The sequence below is a fragment of the Xiphophorus maculatus genome, chromosome 15 (genome assembly GCF_002775205.1).
Source record: "Xiphophorus maculatus strain JP 163 A chromosome 15, X_maculatus-5.0-male, whole genome shotgun sequence".
NCBI lineage: Eukaryota > Metazoa > Chordata > Actinopteri > Cyprinodontiformes > Poeciliidae > Xiphophorus > Xiphophorus maculatus.
The window spans coordinates 12,772,565-12,789,086 of NC_036457.1; the positions used below are offsets into that span (position 1 = coordinate 12,772,565).

Genomic DNA, 16,522 nt, shown 5'->3' on the forward strand with positions numbered 1-16,522 from the left:
CACCTCAGTTTTGAGTTCTTCTATCATTGTGTCAAGCTGATCGGTATCTCCGAGGCTCCATCGAACTTTTAACTCTTTCATTGCGCTGATATAATGTGTCATAAACTGCTTCTCTATTTTATTTAGCAAAGTTAGCACCCAAACGGGATCAGAATCTTGAGATAATTTCTTGGAGAGTTTTTCATCATTACTGCTGGATTCTCCAGAACTTTTGTTTGAGGACGATGGTGTTTCAGGTGGTTCTCTTGGACTATCATTACTTCTTATCGTTTCATCTGTGGCTGGATCCTCCTCTTCTTGGTTTACTTCTTCTATTTCTGGTTTCCACTGGGCATCTGTTTCATTGTATGTTTTCTCTATTAAACTGTTCTGAGGTTGAGATCCATCAATGTTTACATTGTTACTGTTCTTCACTCCATCACTACTCTTCCCAGAACCAGTGGATCCACTGTTTACATCCACACCAGAGGATGAGGTGTGATTGTACTCCCCCTCAACAGAATGATGATCGCTAGTATTTTGTAAATGTTCCTCTTCTGAGGGATTGGAAAGCCAAAGGGACCGAAGAATACTCATTAGCTCCTGATATCTTTCATTCTTTTCATTTGCATTCTTAGGGTCATGGTCTATTAACTGCAACTTTACAAGGCAATCTAAAAGACCTTGAGCTGAGGTACTTAGCTTACGCCCATATACAGGTGAGATTTCTGGTAAACTGTTGCATCTGTCAAGCTTAGGGTTTAAAAGTACTTTCATAACTTGTATGGAAGAGTTGAAGCTTGCATCTTCTCTCTGAGTACAGATATTACCTTCAGTTGGTGTCTCTAAGCATGTTTGATAGTCATTTTGGACATTGTCCACGCCATTTACTTCTTTTGAATTTTCAGCTTCAGACTCATTCTTCTCAGCTTTCTCTGCTGTATCTGTTTCCTCAGCTACAACATTGTCTTTTACTCCATCGCTGTTTTCATTAAGTTCTTCCATTTCATAAAGGACTCTCTCTGTTGGTAAGGTTTTAAGCCATTCATTTACTACTTCGGTGGGGGATGCATTAGGTAAGATAGATGGAACCAGCTCAAAGTCACCAGCATCATCCTTTTCCTTATGTTTACTGCCTTTACCACTTTTATCAGAGACAATGTCTGTGACTTCTACTGAACCATTTGCTATCCTGTCAGAAACATAAGATTTAGATCTTCCAGGGGAGGAAGTTTCACAAATATCTTTATCTGAACAAGACAGGGTTTGTGACAGGTCACTTTCATCTGAGTCTGCATGGCAAATTATTGGATGTTTATTTAGGCAAATGCCTGCATCTTCTTTACCCTGCTCTCTTGACCTATTGGTCTTAGAACTTCTTTTATCAGCTAGGCCTTCTTTGACTTCTGAAGGAGTCACACTTTCTTCTGTATTCTCAGAAACCACGCTGGCAGTAGAGACATCTGTTACATTGTTTTTTTTAGATTTAGCAGACATATGTGAGTGTACACTCAAAGAACTTTGTGACTTTCTTGAACTTTTTGATCCATGAATCTCTGAGATCCTTGACTTTTTTGAACGCCCTGAAGCCTTGGACTTTGACGACGTGCCAGTAGGGGATCTGTCTTCACTCTCTTCAATTGTTACCGAGGGCACTTCAGATCTGCTTAGTGCCTCAGATGGATCAGATTTTGCTGATTTTGTTGAAACAGGACTAAAAGCTCTCTCTTCCACATATGTAGAACTTTCTTCAACTGGGACACAATAATTTTTTGATTTTCGGGATTTTGTTGATGTACGACTCTGTGTTCCCTCAGATTTCTCTGAAGCGTTTCCATCATTGTGGGGGTTGGATTCTTCCTTAGGAATATCAGGATCTATTAATTTGCTTGATTTTGCTTCTGACTCATTGTCTTCATCCATCCCAGTCTCCTGCCCAGGGGTGATGCAAGATCCATTTGACTGTATGGTTCTTGAAGAAGTGTCAGACTTTATTGACAACACACTGTGAGACCTCTGTGACTGATCTTCTGTGGCTTTTTGTGAATGTGAAGCTTTTGATTTTGTGGAGACAGATGATACATTTGTCTTAAGGGATTTAGCAGAAACAGGACTAAACGTTTTTATCTCAATGTCGTCTGTGTTCTCATCAGCAACATTTTCAGGAGAAATGGCTAAGATTTCAGAATTATTTGATCCGCCATCTGAATGCCTTGATATTGTTGATTTGATTGATGAATTACTTGGTGGACGCTTCATGTCTTCCACACTTATTTCTTCATCTGGTTTATTAGAGATTTGTAACTTAGAAGATTTGGTAGATTTACTGGACTTTGAAGATTTAGCAGATTTTGCTGACAAAGTGCTGGGAGGTCTTTGTGTTTTTCCTTCTCCATTTGAAGTGCCGTCCACTGAAGTAACGTCAGATGGCGTTGTCACTCTTGATGAAGTTTTTACATTTGTTGAGATGTTGCTTGATGACCTTTCATTAGTGTTTTCATCATTGAGAGTAGTGTCCGAAACCTGAGAAACAGTTGCTGAAATTCTTGAAATGTTTGGTTTTGATGACCTTGTACTTGCAGCTTGCTCAACTGACTCTGTTACTGAGCTAGTAGACATGCAACTCGGTGGTCTCTCAAAGCTCTCTTCTTTTGAGTTTTTTTTACCTAAATCTCCCCCTGTTGATCTCTTGGATTTTGTTGAAGATTTTGACTTTGCAGATGTGTCAGACACCTGACTTCCTGCTCTCTCTACAATGCTGTCACTTTCTGCAACATAATCTTCTGCTGGTACACCATCAGTGTTTGACCCACTAGATTTCACAGACGTTTCTGTCTCTGTGGACAGTGATTTTGCCAGTTCAACCGTTAAACTGTGGGATGCAGTCTCTTTTCTTTTTTCATGTTCATCCACTCCATGTTCATTAGCCTGACTAGAGGCTTTAGATCCAAAGCGTCTTTCAGATACATGGGAGCGACCTGTTTTAACAGATGTACAGCTTTCAGCTCTCTCTTGCATTTTTTCATCACTGTTGTCTCCATTGGGGGTCTCAATGCTCTGAGCAGCTGCAACATCAGAGCATCTGGACTTTTTTGAACAACCAGAATCATTTGACTTGGTCACCTGTGATGATGACAAGTTTCCTTCCTCTTCAATATCCGAAGCAGTAATTTCCTGTTCATGTTCAGAGGGAATGTTAGAAGTTTTTGATTTTGTAGATGTCCCATTAACATTTGACATTGCTGATTTTGCAGAATTTACTGATAAACTGCTTGCTGGTCTTTCTACCTGATCAAGACCACATACACATTCTTCTGTTGCAGACATTGCACTCTCTGATCTGTCCTGAGATGCTTTGTTATCTGTTCTCTCCCCAGTTTGGTTAGTATCAGAAAAAACTCCAGAGCTATTTGACTTTATAGAAATAACTGAATTTGATCGTGTGATGAGCTCTTGAACTGGATTATCACTTAAACATTTCAACGTGCCTGATCTTGTAGAAATATCTGACATGACAGAATGGATTGACATTGAACTCATTGATCTGCTTTCATTGTGCTCTTCTTGACAGTCATCTTCATTATCACTTTTAGCATTTAGCTCACAAGTAACAGCAGAGGCTTTTGATTCCTTGGACACTTTAGAGATGTTTGATTTTGCTGATGTCACTGACCTGGCAGACATACTGCTCGGATTTCTGTCTACATTTTCCCAATCATCTTCTTCTGTTGGGCTTGTATGTTTTTTTACTTTGGAAGATTTTGTTGACGTAGCTGACTTTGCAGTTTTAGATGACAGAACACTGTTTGTTCTTTCTTGACTTTCCACAGTTTTGCCAGACATTGCATCAGATATATTTGATTTGACAGACTTTGCTGAAGTGTCTGACTTTGCTGATTTTGCAGACAAAGCACTTGTAGGTCTGTTTGCTGACTTGACAGATTTTTCAGATATATGTGAGACGACTGATTTAGCTGAGGTGCTACTTGGTGGTCTTTTGGGATTTTCATGTTCATCATCACACCTTTCACATTCTGATTTTACAGACTGAGCAGACACCATACTAATAGTGCTTCCTTCACTCTCCCCTTCAACAATTCTTACATCAGAGTTGTCAGCACTGTTCTCCAAATCAACTTCGTAAACTTTTGATCTTTTTGATGCATTTGATTTCTCTGATCTCCCTGATTTGACTGACCGGTTACTGGATGATCTCTCTGTGTGTTTCTCACAATCCAGACTTGCTGACTTGGTTGATTTATCAGAAACTGATGAATTAATTGATTTGACTGACATGCCACTTGTTCTCTCTTCATCTTCACTGCCTACCTCATCAGAAGGGGCAGGTATTTCAGATGGTACTTCAGAAAAATTTTTTAGGTCTGACATCACTGAAGCGTGTGATTTTTCTGACAAACCACTTGCTGCTCTCTCTTCAGACTTGGTAGAAATTTCCGAGACACTTGACTGGATTGAAATTGTTGACGTTCTGCTTGGTGCTCTTTCTATATTTGCCTCTTTGTCATTTTCAATATCTGAATTAAAATTGTCTGACCTTTTTGCAAGTGGAGTATCAGTAGAACATTTTAATTTAATTGATTTTATAGATGTATTTGATTTAACTGACTGAGGTGATAAAGGTTTGTCTTCACTTCCATTGCCTGCAGCTCTTTCTTCAGAATCTGGAGCCTCATTTTCCAAACAGAGTTTGGAAACTTTTAATCTTTTGCTTCCTTTAGAGGCATTTGATTTTTCTGATCTAACTGACAAATTGCTTGGGGATCTCTCCAATTGTCCATTATCATCGACCATATCATCTCCTCGACTTCCCAGTCCTTTTGATTTGTTTGATTTGGCAGAGCTTGTTGACCTTTCAGTTTTGGATGACATCACACTCTCTGCTCTTGCTTGTGCTTCTTCAGTGTTACTTTCATTAGGACACTTTCCTGAACAAGCCCCAGTAGTACTAGTTTTTACAGATTTTGCTGACAAAGAACTTGGTGTTCTTCCTGCAGACTTTATTGATATTTCCGACACAGATGACTGGATGGATTTGGCTGACATACTACTTGGTGGTCTTTCTTCACCATGCACCATGTGTCTCTCTTCTTCATTGATAAGTCTTCCATCTTCCTCTCCTCTAGCTGAGTGCATCGACTTATTTGATTTAGTCGAAACAATCGAGTCAACTGACAGTGGTGACACTGATCTACATTCATTCTCTCCTTCAACAACCCTTTCATTAGGGCAGACAACCTCCAAGCAACCTGTATCAACCTTTGACCGTTTAGAAATTGTTGAAATGTTTGATTTTGTTGATTTTTCTGATCTGGCAGACATGTTACTTGCAGCTCTTTCCACCATTTCACCATTATTAGTTATGTTTTTATGAAGTTCGTCATGTTCTGCTGCCTTAGTAGATTTGGCAGATGTAGTTGACCTTACAGTTTCCATTGACTGTGCACTCTGAGCTCTCTGTTCAGTGGCATTTTCACAATGTCTGTTATCAGAAATTTCAACAGATGCACATGACTCAATATCAGAAATGTTTGATTTCTCTGATAAAACACTATGTGGTCTTTCTGCAGACTTTACAGACCTCTCAGAAACATGTGACCCTTTGCTTGTTGGTCTTTCCTGAAGCAGCTCTTTGTCATTTTCTTCACCGGAGCTTTTCTCCTGCCAATCATGGGTAGAACATTTTGATTTTGTAGATTCAATGGAAATAGCTGACTTTGTAGATCCGACTGAAAGTACACTCGGAGCTCTCTCTGGAATTGCCTCTTCAGTGGTGTCTTCACCAGGCCTTTTGCTTGAACATATGTTGGAAGTATTTGATTTGGTAGATTTAGTAGAATTTTTTGATTTTGTGGATGTAGCACTTGCTGGTCTCACTGTTTGTGACTCAACTGATTTGGTTGATGTACAATTTTCTGCTCTGTTTTCAGAATTTCTTTCCTCACTGTCTTGAAGAAATGACTCAGTGGCATCAGCAGCTTGAGTACAAGTAGAACAGTTTGTTCTACCTGATTTTAAAGAGATATTTGACTTAACTGACTGGACCGACATTGAGCTCACTGATCTCCCCTCTTCTTCATTTAATATTCTGTCAGAGGGATTACAACAAACTTCAGAGGCATCCTTCTCTATACATGCTGCAGAAACATGTGATTTTGACGATTGAGCAGATGAGGTTGATATATTGCTTGGAGCTCTTTCTCTTTGTTCAGCATGATCTCCAGAAGTTCCTTCAACAACAGCATCACTTTGCTTTGACAGATTAGATTTTTCTGAAGCTTTAGAGAAGGTTGATTCGGTTGTCACATTTGATTTTGCTGACATAGCACTAGATCCTTGCTGCTCCTCATCTGCCACATTGTCTTTATTCAACTTGTCACTGACTTTCAGGTTACTTGATCTTGCTGAAATGTTTGACTTAATGGATTTATCTGACATGCAACTTGATCTCCCCGCAGTAGCATACAGATCATTTCTTTCATCACACAAATGACCAGAGTGAGTTGTTGAAACTTGAGAGGTTTCTGATTTTAAAGATACGACAGAGGTGTGTGACTGGCCAGATTTTACTGACATGACACTCCCTGCTCTTTCAGTTGTCCCATTATCTCCACAGGAGTTTTGTTCAGTTGTTATCACAGATTTTGACCCAGATGATGCTTCTGACGCCACACTTGATGCTCTTGCTTCGGAAGTATCTGGTATTTCTGTAATGTTGCAATAATAATCCTTTGTTTGATTTAATTTGCTTGATTTTGCAGATATATTTGATTTGACAGACTTTTCAGATTTGACTGACAGCTTGCTTTGTGGTCTCTGTTCATTCTCATCTTCAGTGTTATCATTTTCGTTGATATCTGCCTTTTTTGTATCATAAAGCTCAGGAGTCTTTGATTCTCTGGATTTTGCTGACAAAGGACTGTTTGCTCTCACAGATGTCCTGGATGTTGGAGATACTGACTTGAGTATTGACGTCCCAGAAGCAGCAGACATTAAACTTGATCTAGTCCCTCTAGCAACTTGATTGTCTTCTAGGTTTTCCTCAGTTTTATCTTCTGGAGTCCTTGAACGATTATACTTCCTTGATATTGTACTATTGTCCTTGTTTTCTTCAGCTGTAACCTGATTGTCCTCCTCCTCTGATTCTTCTTGTACTATATTTTTTAATTCAGCAGACACACTGGATAAAGCTGACAGTGAACTCTGTGTTCTCAGCTCTGAATCATCCTCAGCCTGTTCTTCCACATCCTCTTCTGGCTGATGTTGTGGCAGTGGTGCCTTTACAGATTTAGTGGACTTAAAGGATTTCACAGATAGACTACTGGACGTTCTCTCTTTCTTTTCTTTGTCGTCACATGCTTGAAATCCTTCAGTTAAACCATCTGGAACAGCAGAACTGCAGTTTGTTGAGGCATTTGAATTAACTGACATGGCACTTTTGGATCCTCTCCCCTCTTCTGAACAGTCGACTTTCTGAATTTCTTCTAATTTATAGGAACTCCAAGCTGCATGTGACTTTACAGACATAGCACTCGATTCAACTTTTTGCATCTGACCTTCTTCTAAATCTTTGGTTGTATTTTTTTCTTTTGGTTCGATCTGAACTCCTTCGGGTTCTCCGCAGTGGCAGATATGAGAAGGTTTTGAAGTTTTTGGCTTGCTACGTTTCTCTGATGTTTTTGATGCTTTATCTTTTGGGACTTGAGATGGATTTGGAAAAGGCAACCCTGAATCCAACACTTCACTTCCATTAGTCTCTTTTCTGTCAGGGTTGCAAGTTTGGGAAAATGACCCATCATCAACATCGCCTGCACATGTAGCAGATCCAGGTTCTTCTTCCTCCTTTTGGTTTGATTCATGAGCAGTTTTGAGATCAATGTTCTTTGGAAACTTATATAAACCAGTGGTCTCACCATTTTCCACAGTGGATAGTTTCACATTGCACTTTGGTGAACACGTCTCCCTCCCTCTCCCTCTGGTGCAAAACTCCACCATTTCAGCTGCCTCAATACTTTCCATAATACATGTCTCCACCACTTGGTCTGCAAGCTCTTCACTTGATCTCGACGTGGTTTGTTTTTCAATCACTGTCTTTCTAGAAACCACTGTACGTGAGGATGCACTTGAACTAGAAGTATGACTACACCGTCTTGCACCATGTGCCCCTGGTAAATTTTTCCATGTCTCATGACCCTGGCAGTGGCTGCAGCTGTAAGGACAGTGAGGTTTCTCCTTGTGCCCCTGATAGCGCTGTGTGAAATAAGCCTCATCAGCAGACATGATTTCTGATTCTGAACAGTTCACATCGCTAATTTGTGCTAGATTAGGGTCGTTGTGGGCTTTGATGTGGTCATGGGTTCTCCCTGCTGTCTTTTTTACTGTTGTAGACCAGTGCAACATTTCGTCATTTGGTAGTCTGAAGCACACTTTCATCTCCATGGATAAACTTCCATCTTTATTAACACGAACCCGTTTTTCTATGTCATCTTCTCTCACACTGTTGCCACTAGGTGGGCAGGAATTAATGAAGTCCGGAGAGTCTCTTCCATCTGGTACAGATTTGTCAGATGATACTGAGTGCTTGGTGGCTCTCTTGTCATCTCCCAGCTTTGGGAGAATGATACTTGTCTTTGTGGTGAGTCCTTAATTAATCAAACAGCAGTAGGGAAGAAGCAAATAAAATAATTAGTCCTCTTTTGCATCTGTGGTCATTTACCAAAAGTCAGAGAATTGCTTGCTTTTGATGGCACAGAATCTAACAGATAATAAAATGAAAATGTGTCTGGCATTGAAGACAATTCTTCGACCTTTAACTTAACTCATATTGGGTCAAAAGATTATTCTGTGAACAAACAAAATTGTTTCACTTACTTTCATTTCTGTCAGTGCGTTCTGTGGGACATGACTTCCCACTTAGCTTTGGAAGTTTACAGCTTGATGTTTTCTCAAAATCCTCCATGACTAATGGGTGAGAAGGCTCCCGTCCCACACAAACGAGAACACCTGGGCACTGCAGAAGGCTCTGTACGCTGTCAATCTGCAAGAGAAAAGCATTGTTTCATTTTAAACTCAACAGACAACACCAATCCACCAATTAAATTAGGAGCTCCTTATTGTACATGCTGCCCCTGAGGTGTGTTTAGTAAATTTAAGATGCTATTCCACTTGTTTCCAGATGATATCACAATCTATTTGATCATGAGAATAAAACCCCCAAATTATTAGAAAATTTAATGAACTGTAATAAAGACATAAAACCCACACAGAAGTTGCATATGTGCAATTAGGTTGTACTTAAAATGTTAACAATATTCTTTCACCTTTTACTTAATACCTAAAATTAGCTTTGAAAACTCAAATTTTCAACACATCTTTTATATTTTGATAACAAATGTCTAGTTTTGCAAGTTAGTAAATTTTAATAATGAAGCTGAATGCTTATTTTCTAAAATAAATGGCAAAAAACAAACAAAAAAAAAAACAAGCAGGTTGAAATATTGAATTGTTTTCATTTTGCTCATGTGTATTTGGTTTTGATGACTTTGCACTTTCAAATTTTAAATCCAGTCTCAGAGAAGGTAGATGAATGGCTTCATCTGTGGTCACACAAAGCCCAGGTGAAGATAATTAATTGCCACCATGGAAGTCACATTTCTGAAACACCTCTGGTATCAAAGCAGCGAAGTTTCAACATTGACCTGTTTCTCCTCGCTCAAAAATAGCTCTGATTCGACAAAGATTAATGGGCTTTTGGGGAGATATTCACAATCTGAATGGCTGTGTGAAGGAATATCCCCATTTCATTCCCTCATACACACACACTAATAATCCCTACCCCACTTGACTCATAAAAGCTACTTAGTTCACGTGATAAATAATACCCATGTTTTCTTAAGGCACTGGTGTTATTAATGCCACTTATGCCTATTTTGCCACACCAATAACTACCCTCTCTCCTTGTGCATGACATTTTATTTACTAGCATAATTTAAGTAAACACTGTCAACTGGATTGGATTATGCCCATACCAGGGAAGGATAGTATTTGCTATTTAACAAAGGCTTTGTCTCCAGATTAAGAGCTGTTTTGAATATGTTCCTTAATAGCACAAATTATACTTCAGGGTCAATTCATAAGCAGGGGGATTTTTAAAATCCTGTGTTCATGTAATTAGAAGTATTAAACACCTGCTTATTGTGTAATTACTTTCTATATTCTTTAGGAGGAAAATAGTACTTAGCTGGATCAAAATATGGTTCTTGTGTAATTTACTGTGAGCTATAATAAGATATTCATCCATTGCCTAAAGTAAGTGAAAGATGTTATGTGATAATATTTCAGGTTATCTTAAGTGTTCAAACTGATCTGAATTCATTGGAGATGTTATTCGTTTTGCTTAATGGCATATTTTGACATATTCACTAAGCCTTAAAATATAAAAAGTTACGTAGGATTATAATGATTGACTTGCGTCACTCATGCCTTAACCTGTGGATCTGATTAGCCTGCAGTTTGGATTTGGATCTGTGCTTATTCTGTCACTGCAGCTCTTAGCTTCACTCTAGTTTTCAGTCTTTCTCATAAACATGGTTTTAACATTACATATTTTTTTCTGTTATTTTCATGATACCAAAACAATGCAAGCAAAATATATTCCTAGCATAACTATGATCATTTGATTTGTTTCTAAACTAAATAAAAGAAAAAACTTTCAACAATAAATTAAAGTAAAAGAAAACTACAACAAAAGTAAAACTAACTTGGAGTCACCCTATCTAGTTCATCTTACCTTACAGCCCTCTTGAGTGTACAGCTTCCTGATGTGGTACTGCATGAGTTCAGAAACCTCTTCCAAGAACAGACCAAAGCTGCGCAGACCCCTACGATGCAATATTATGGTCTTCCTAAATGAAGGGTCGCTGTTTTTCACCAGCACAATCTTTTTATTATTTTGGTGATGTAGGTGACAGTCATAGGCTGAGTGAGTCTCTTCATGTCTGCTTGGCCCACTAAGAACATACTGGTGTGGGAGATGATGATAATATGGTGGGTGTGCGTGGTAGAAAGGCAACAGCTGGTTCTCTACATCGTCTAACGTGTGCGCGTGTCGACATGCGGAGCAAAGACAGCATTCCTGATCTAATTCATGATAGGCCCCCATGCCATGCTGCGATATCTTTGGTAGCCGGGTGATGTGATGATCTAAAGGGTGAGAGGACTTGTGAGAGCCTTCTCCTCCAACTGCATTGAAGCAGTGGAAGTTGCACTTGCGACGGGACATTTTGGCGTATCGCGACGTTGATGATTGGGCGTGAGATGTCAGAAGAGCAGGAGAAGGTGGTCGGATAAACTCTGATGGATATTTGACATGGTTTTCACAAGCAGCCTAGAGAAGTCTGCAACTTTTCTTCATGACTCCCCTTAATCCAACACTAAAAGAAAGATGAGAAAGTCATGAAAAACTTGAAGACATGCTTACGAAGGCAGCAAGGGGTGAGATATGTTAACTAAAAATGTTACATTTGAAAACTAAACCAGCAGGTAACAATATAGTAAAAGCCTTTGGGGCACAATTATTTCAGCTAAAATACTAATACACACAGAATTTTATGCCAAGGAGGTAGAATATGGCAACAGTGTAGATGCAGATGTAGATGTGTTGAAAATTAATTTTGAATATAACAATCTTCCTGGAAATTAAGCACCCAGAAAGTGCAATCAAGTATGTCCAAATATGTAAATTTGTAAATGATTTTCTCATTTTATGTCTAACTTATATTAAAAAAAAAAACTAACACAGCCTCCTTATTTAAATTGTACCATGACCAATCTCATAAGTTTAACAACAGTCTGCCACAACTTTTCTTTTTATTTATCTTCTTTTTTCCAAATATCTGGTCTGTACGGAAATGTTCTTGCAGGAGGATCATTTCTGGATCACTTTGATACAATTGTAAGTTTTCAAAGACTATTGAGAGGGAAAACTTGCAGCATTTTGGGTGCTCTTGTTAAAAATCGCCAACTGCTCTACTAAGAATCTTCCCAAATAGAGGGTGGAAAACCAGAAAAGTAGAAATGTACCAGACCAGTACACTATGATGATAATGACATCATAAAGTAAACTCCACAGATTACTTTGGTTAATTTTCAAGCACAGCAGACTCCTTAATGGCTTGGCTTGCAGCGCTGACAGATAAAAATAGTCGTAATCTACAATTATCGTTCCCATTTTAAGCAGGATCCAAAGGACATGGTTCTTACATAGGGATTGTACTGACTGGTGCGGAGATCAAACGGTAAATGAAGGCACGGATAATGGCTATAAAGCCGCAAATAAATCCTCCGAATGACTTTAAATAACACGCTTACGTCTGTACAAGCAGTGAAAGTGGACATTACCTTGGTGATTGTCTCCTTCTCTGACATAAATAGACTGTTTGCCAGATTCTCCTGCAACAAAAATCCAGGGATTACTAACCATAGTCAAAATATCACTAAGCACAATGTATTCCTATTGTGGCAGTACTTAGAGGGTTGAGGACAATTCTGAAGAAATGAAATGCCTTCTTGTCTACAATAAAATGTAAATCAAGAAATTTTGGAAGTGGTAAAATAGGCTAAGCTTGACTGACATTCATAAAGAACTGCTGTGTCTGTCAACCTCTTTTTTTTTTTTCTATTAGCAACGCTTTATTATAGCAAAAAATCATTGTGGAAAAACATGGCCAGGAAAAGTCATTTACTACAATGCCTTTAGATCATGCATTCAACATTTTATTTGAATTTTTCACATTTATAAGCAACTCGTGCATTTTATTTAAAATATATCTAGAACAAAAGGCTTATTATTCTGTTAATTCAGAATTTTAGAAATCAAAAATAAAATGTGCCCTGTTTTTGTCCACAGGATATTCTTTGTCATATGTTTCAATGCCGCATCATTACCTACAGTAGTGGATTAACTATACCACATAAATATTAATATTCCTTGGTAGTACTGTCCTGGTCTGTGAATTTAATGGGAGTCAAATCCTCAAATGTGTAAAAATCTACATATTTCTTAATGGTGGTAGAAACAAAAGAGCAGAGTACATTTTTTTTGTAAATTATCTGTTGCAAAACTAATAAAGTGCCTTCTTCTATTCGCTGAATTAATAATGTAAAAGTTTCCTTTGTCTTTACTTAATAATATACAAGGCTGTGGACTCCTTGATTAATGGGTTATATATCTTAGGTCTTGTGTTGGTCAAAAGGTCTGGAAAAATTTCTAACCAGCAAAATTAAACTACCATCCTGCAAAGAAAAAAAAACTGATAGCAATATCAAAGCAATGGAGCAGTTCAGCTAAAATAAGGTGAATATTAATAAGAAGAATACTTACATTGCATACAGCCATAATCCAGTAAATTATACAAGGCAAAAATGAAATATAGTCCCAAAGCTGTAGAAAGTGTGATGGAAGTTCCTAAAGAAACATCAGGAGTGTTGCAAGCATTTGATCTGCAAACCAGTCCAAAAGCTTTCCTGCAGACGTTGGCCTGCCTGCTAATCAGATGCAAGGGACACTAAGGATAGACTGAAAAGCCTTGCTAATCACTCTGAGATTGAACTGAAATCTGCTGAGGCTTTGGACACATGACTTGGACCTTACCATTGCATAAAGCCAGTTAAACATTTGCTTAGGGATCAAGATGGATGCTCACTAACACATAATGACTAAGCAAATATCTATGTTGTTTTTTTTTTAAACAAAAATGAATGTTTTCTGCTTTGACATGCGTTTAAAACAGCATACCGGATGCTCTAAATGTCTTTTTTCACAATCCCCGTCTATGTCATATTGAAATGATTTTCACTTAGGGTGTTGTAACATTCATTATAAACTTTTATATTCTATTATTGTATTCAAATATCAGTTCTGCTCTTATTGGCTATACAACCAAGAAGCAAAAGACGTTACAGGGGAAAGAGGGCAGTTTTTAAGGCTTTTTCAGACATTTATATGGAAAATCATTTGCTTCAGTGAAGCAAAGAAGCGGTTTATTATTTTTGGGTAATTTGTCAGTGAACTAAACATAAGCAAGACTTCAGAATGACTAAATAAATTGAATCATATAACTACAATGGTTATTACTTTACAGAGTGAGCAATTGTTGATATGCTGTTTAAAAAATTATGATCACATCACATTGTTTAAATTGCCTATTGCTATCCATTGATTTTGATGTGGTATTTTATTCCTTCTCGTGCAGCGCTATATGGTTAGGTGAAATCTCACTTCATTGGAAAAATCGGAGGCAAAATAAGACAAATGATTCGTTTCTCTTGATGCTCCCTTCTTGTGCTTTTTAAATGAAAGAATTTCAGCTGTCTCCCCTGGACATCCATGGATATAATATGTCAACATAGCCCTGTTTAAATGACAACAGGGCTTTGGGGGGATGTATGAAACTATGATAAATTATTTCACAACTCGTGTATATACCTGTCAAAACTTAACAAACAAATCTATAAGAAGAGGAAAAAAATATAAAAAACAATAGGCTGCATCAAGCTGGTTGTGAGCTGTGCACATACAAACTAAAACTTTGCCGAGACACCTATTGGTTCAGTTTCTGTACTTTACCTTTAGGAGTCTATCACCATGACACATATTGACTTGATAATATTGGTCCAGTCTTGCAAAATGTCCCCCAAAATCTATAAGATTTTGACAATATCTTCCCCATAACTCTTTTCATGTGACCTCACAGATATTTTGTTTGATTAATTTCTGATATTTGGCTATTCTGAAATGTTCTTCTGCAGAAGCCTTTCTCTTACTGATCTGGATGCATGTTTGGACTGACAGTGATGCTGAAAAGTAAAAGTTCTTATAATCAGCATTATTTTAGTTTGGGGACTATTCATGATTTTATTCACTCTAGTTCCATCATAAAGTAAGCCCAGAGCATAATGCTGTCATGATGCTATGTCACTGTGGGTATGGTGTTCTTTTGGTGATTTTTGTGTCAAGCCTATTTTTTTTTTTGTCTCATAGATCAACTTAACGATGAACGATATCAATAATTGGCTTATCTGAAATTTACGGAAGAGGATTAGGGCCACTGAAAAAAAAAAAATTATGGCCCAGAAAAAAAATAAAATCTCTGAATTTTCATGTAAAAAAAAAAAAAAAAAAAAATTCAGTCCCGAAAAAAAAAATAATAATTCAGTGTCCAAAAGAAAAAAAAAAAAAGTTCAGTGTCCCGGAAAAAAAAAAAAAAAAAAAATTCTGTGTCCCAGAAAAAAAATAAAATAAAATAAATTCAGAAACCACATCTGACTTTTTGCTAATAAAATGTTACTTTACCCAATACTTTCCTGGTATGGTTTTCAATATGTTGATTAAGCTCATTTTCCATTTGAGCAGGTCTAAAAGCTATAGTCTAAATGCATTAAAAGACAATTATCCCTGATAATTACTAAAAATATATAAACTGTTGCATTTGAAGGAAGTCACAAAAACGCTCTAAAAATGTTCTTATGTTTTTTGGAATTTAGAAAATACAATTTTGCTAATTGTAACTAACTTAGAACAAGAAACGTTGGGGTGGTGCGGTGGAAAAGCACAACCCATGTATGGAGGCCTCAGTCCTGAATGTGGACATCACAGGTTCAAGCCCCGGACTGATGACCTGTGCTGTGTAGCTTCATTACTGGCTTTCCTGTCTGATCACTCTCAAAGGAATAGCAAAAAAACCTTAAAAAGTAGGAAAGTTTTGTCTTATAACGTCAGACAGTGAGAAAAAAATTACACATGACTTTTTTAATTATTATTTATTTTTTTATTATATATATTTTTTTACATTAATCAACTGCTCATAAATATCTGGTATCAACTCTACTATGTAAACTCTTGGTAAACAAAACAATGAAGTTCATTTGTATTTCACAAAGAACTGGTTTTCATGTGTTCAATTTATGACATAATTCTTGCTGTACTGCCATTTTGTTCACATCTCAACCATACATTGTCAATATCTTTCGTTTAACATAACAGCATTGTGTTTGAAAAAAAATTATATTTTTCATTAATCATAATGCATACCCATTTAAAAGGATTGATATTTGGTACATAACTGATTATCATAGAACAATAATTAACTTTGCATCAGCGTTGTTTCTTCAAATGACAGTGTGAAAGCAAAACAAACTATGGATTGGGAAATGAAAACATGTCAACAAAACTGTATGTTTTACTTTTATCAGCACAGTAACAGCTTGAAGACTAATGTCAGGTCAAATCAGAACACTACAATAAAATTATGACAGCAATAAACTTTCATGTTCTAGCAGAATGATGTCGAAAATGTTATGTTTGCTTGCACACAATATGTCTTTAATTAAATGCAGTGCAGGAAGTCCTGTTTAGAGGGCACCTATCAGACATTGCAAAAACGATCAAATGGCATGATCGAGATAAACAGCAACACTTTTTAAATTATCTTTATGCGCACTGAAGGTGGCTAAATACTTTGAAGAA

The 16,522-nt window shown here is 37.4% G+C and overlaps 1 long non-coding RNA gene across 1 annotated transcript; it reads right to left on the reverse strand.

Moving 5' to 3' along the window:
* Positions 1-11,039: 11,039 nt before the first annotated feature.
* LOC102234239 lies at positions 11,040-13,500 on the reverse strand. Its single transcript, XR_002753996.1, has 3 exons — positions 13,379-13,500; positions 12,397-12,447; positions 11,040-11,429 (listed from the first exon to the last, which is right to left on the reverse strand). It is a non-coding gene; the product is annotated as an uncharacterized LOC102234239 (long non-coding RNA).
* Between the last annotated feature and the right edge of the window lie 3,022 nt (positions 13,501-16,522).